The sequence below is a fragment of the Mustela lutreola genome, chromosome 5, assembly GCF_030435805.1.
Source record: "Mustela lutreola isolate mMusLut2 chromosome 5, mMusLut2.pri, whole genome shotgun sequence".
In the NCBI taxonomy this organism is placed as follows: domain Eukaryota; kingdom Metazoa; phylum Chordata; class Mammalia; order Carnivora; family Mustelidae; genus Mustela; species Mustela lutreola.
The window spans coordinates 95,094,063-95,098,686 of record NC_081294.1 but is presented as its reverse complement, the minus strand read 5'-3'; positions in this window follow the sequence as shown (position 1 = coordinate 95,098,686).

Genomic DNA, 4,624 nt, shown 5'->3' with positions numbered 1-4,624 from the left:
ACCCGAGCTGAAGGCAGAGGCTCAACCCACTGAGCCACCCAGGCGCCCCAGGATTATTTTTCTTAATACTTCACAAAAGGAAATTATTTACAAAGGAAAATATTAATACATTTATCCACACAGAAAGTTAAGACTTTTTAACGAGAGATACATAACTAAACTTTAAAGGGAAACAACAAAATGAAGAATGATTTTTCTGCATATAACACAAAGAGTATCCTTTCTGTATAAAAAGCTCTGCAAAGGGACACCTGGGTGGCTCAGCCATTGGGCGTCTGCCTTCGGCTCAGGTCATGATCCCAGGGTCCTGGGATCGAGCCTTGGGGAGCCTGCTTCTCCCTCTCCCACTCCCTTTGCTCCCACTCCCTTTCTCGCTGTGTCTCTATCAAATAAATAAATAAAATCTTTTTTTTTAAGATTTTTATTTATTTATTTGACAGACAGAGATCACAAGCACACAGAGAGGCAGGCAGAGAGAAAAGGAGGGGAAGCAGGCTCTCCGCCGAGCAGAGAGCCCGATGTGGGGCTCGATCCCAGGACCCTGGGATCATGACCTGAGCTGAAGGCAGAGGCTTTAATCCACTGAGCCACCCAGGTGCCCAATAAATAAAATCTTTAAAAAAAAAAAAAAAGCATTCTGCAAATAGATGAAAATCTCAAGAGAAAATGTGCAAAGGATATGAACAAGCAATGACCACTAAATGTATTTTTAATGTTCGATTTTACTCATAATCAAGAAAATATAAATTAAAATAAAATAGTATATTCATCTACCAGATCTAAATTGGCTATTTTCCCTTAATAAGGACTATGTCATTAAGGAAAGGACTTCCTACTGATGGTGCCTACCAGTTGAGGCTCCTGGGCTCGCTCACTCTGCAGCAGACTAGCCTGGGTTGGTTATCAGGGCCGAGGCAGGGGTAGAGAGAGTGGAAACACATGGGTTTCTCAAGGCCCCACCTCAGAACTGGCACGCTATTATTTCCACCACCTTCTATTGGGCAAATCGCATCACAAGGCCAGGAAACAGTGAGGGAAAACTGACATTGCCTCTTGATGGGGAATTTGCAAAATCATACTACGGAAGTTCTGAATACAAAAAAAGACAAAGAATTGGGGCCAATTTTCAATCAATCTATCACAAGCATGTCCTACATTATCCCAATTATGCTTTGAAAAAATTAAATATCTATAAGAGAGTATACATGTTTTTAATGTTTGTGATATGTGACCAGATAGACCATCCACAGAAATCTATCCTCAACTGCACAAGCACCACACAGAAGAGAATATAGAAATGGCCAGTAAGACTATGAAAACACACTCCACAGCACTAGCCACCACTGAAGTGCAAATCCACACCATGGTGAGACTCCATTACTTACCCACTGGCATGGAGAGAATTAAGATGAACAAAGTTTTAAAACCCGACAACACCGCAGATTCATGAGGTGTGGAGTTGCTGGGACTCATATACCACTGGTAGGAATGTAAATGGGTAGATAACCACAATGGGAATTGCCCGTATCAACCCCAATGAATATAGACACTCCTAGGGGGCCCAGCAATTCCTCTCCTAGATATATCCCCCAAAGCAAGGCACATATGCACATGAAAGAAGATATTTAAGAATATTCACAGAAGCAGGAGCACCTGGCCTTCGGGTCAGGTCATGATCCCAGGGTCCTGGGATCGAGCCAGGCATCAAGCTCTCTGCTCAGCAGGGAGCCTGCTTCCCTTCCTCTCTCTCTCTGTCTGCCTCTCTGCCTACTTGTGATCTCTGTCTGTCAAATAAATAATAAAACCTTTAAAATATATATATATTAAAAAAAAGAATATTCACAGAAGCATGCTTACAGTAGCCAAAATCAACTCAAATGTTCATCAACAAGAGAATGACTAAGTTGTGAGGGTTTTTCACCCCCAAAAGGGAATGCCATTACAAGTGAAAAGAAGAAACACTACTAGAAATAACATGGATAACCCTAACGGACATACCGCTAAACAAATGAAACCAGACCCCAAAAAAGCATATACCTTACAATGCCATTGACCCCGGGCAAAACTAAGCTGCGGTCACAAAAATCAGAAGACCAGTTACCTTGGACAACAGGATGCTCCGAAAGTGGCACTAGGTGCTGCTAACGAACTGATCCGGGTTGGGGCTTTCCCTCGGAAGACTTGAGGCGATCCACTTAAAACATGGGTATTTTGCTGTATGTCCGTTATACTTCAGGCACACTATTTACCAAACAAGGGAAAAAAAAAAAAAAAGATACGTTGGAAACGTTCGCTCTTAAAATGCACATGCCTCTCCGGGGAGACCTCTCCGTGGTAACCCATCACCGAGGGCCCCACCGAGAGCGCCTGGCCCGGCGGGGCGGCGAGCCGGGCGAGAGGCTGCAGCACTGGCAGGTCCGAGAGGCCTGGCGGCTGGAAGGGCGCCCCCGGGCAGGCAGCCCCCGCGCAGGCAGCCCCCGCGGAGCGCCCCAGCGACGCCCCGCGCCAACAGCAGGCCCTCGTGCAGCGCGCGAAATCAGCTCGGCGCCCTTGGCCGCGAGGCTGCTCCTTGTGACCCCGTCCCTTCCTGTCCTGCGCGCCCTCTAGGCCGAGCAAGCCGCCTTCGTGATCTTCTCGGCTTTTCCCGCGCTCAGCACACGGCAGAGCAAAGCACCGCCCCCACCCCGCCCCGCCGGCGCCTGGTTCAGTGGGAGTCCCCGCAAAATTGTCACAAGTGACAGCAAGTTTAAAGGGACCCCGATGGACTATGGACTCTGAAAAACAATCTGAGGGGTTTGAAGTGGCTGGGGGGTGGGAGGTTAGGGTACCAGGTGGTGGGTATTATAGAGGGCACGGATTGCATGGAGCACTGGGTGTGGTGCAAAAATAATGTGTTTTTCTGAAAATAAATAAATTGAAAAAATTTTAAAAAATAAACATTTTTTTAAAAAGGGACCCCGAAGGGCGCCTGGGTGGCTCAGTGGGTTAAGCCGCTGCCTTCAGCTCAGGTCATGATCTCAGGGTCCTGGGATCGAGTCCCGCATCGGGCTCTCTGCTCAGCAGAAGCCTGCTTCCTTCTCTCTTTTTGCCTGCCTCTCTGCCTGCCTCTCTGCCTGCTCGTGATCTCTGTTAAATAAATAAATAAAATCTTAAAAAAAAAAAAAGACCCCGATGGAGCGGAGAAGTGAGTTGGGGAAAACTGGAGGGGGAGACAACCACCAGAGACTGTGCACCCTGAAAGACAAACTGAGGGTTTTGGAGGGGAGGGTGGAGGTGGGTATTATGGAGGGCACGTGTTGCATGGAGCACTGGGTGTGGTGCATACGTAGTGACTCTTGAACACTGAAAAAATAAAATTTTTAAAAAATAATAAATAAAGGGACCCAGGTGAACCCGCCTGAAAGAGCTTTCCTACCGCTCTTTTCCGCTTCCCCTCTCCACTTCAACTTCAACTTCCCAGTCATGGAATGCCTCCTTGTCAACACGTTTTTAGGATTTTCTCACAGATAAAAGGGAGATCCGTGGTGCTTGGGCTTGGGCTGCCTAAGGGACACTGGGGACAAGCTGCCAGGATCGAAGGAAGACTATAACTAAAAAGAGTGCATTCAGGACTTCGCGTTCAGGCAGATGATTAATTCATATCACTGTCTTTCCATGACAGCTGGGGAAATTTATCCAAACTTGGCTCAAGGATTTTAAAATGTGCTGCAGTTTGCCCCAAAGGGATCTTAAAATATCTATGATTTTAACCAGCGTAATGTTTGAGTGTGTCTGGTCTCTGTCAACATAGGTTAATAATAAATTTGATTTACTAAATATAGCAAAGTAGGGCACTGTTGTCTGCAAAGTAGTGCTCAAAATAATCAAAGGAACACTCTAACTCTGAAATGAATAATACATTATATCTTAATTGAATTTAAATAAAATAAAATTTAAAAATAATAATAATCAAAGGAACATAGAGAGAAAATGATAGGAAACTAATTTGTAAGGTAGAAAAGCAAATACTATGCCCTTTCTGGACCGATTAAGCCTGTTGAAGAACAAACTGGTTTGCATTTTAACCACAAGAATCTATTCTTGTAGCGGTGCATGACTAAGTCCTGGGAAATGTAAATAAAAATCAGGAACCATTTGCCACGTAGAAATTTGAGAGTTATTTTGACCTCGTATCACACACCATGTAAGTCAACCAATGCCCCAGCTAAATCCTAACACAAATAAGGGAATGCACACATTTTTTATAGGCCAAAGTCAGAGTAACTTCCAAGAAATAACGCTGATGACTCTACTCACCTCCTGACACAATGCCAGGACTACCCACATGGCAAAGGAAAGACCATGGTTAGAAAGTCCTGCTACCCTCACTAATAATTTTGAGAGATGGGGCGCCTGGGTGGCTCAGTGGGTTAAAGCCTCTGCCTTCGGCTCAGGTCATGATTGCAGGGTCCTGGGATCGAGCCCTGCATTGAGCCCTGCTTCAGGCTCTCTGCTCGGTGGGGAGTCCACTTCCCCCTCCCTGTCTGCCTGCCTCTTTGCCGACTTGTGATCTCTGTCAAGTAAATTTTTAAAAATCTTAAAAAATAATGCTGAGAGATCCAATGTCCCAAATAGGCAGCATGAC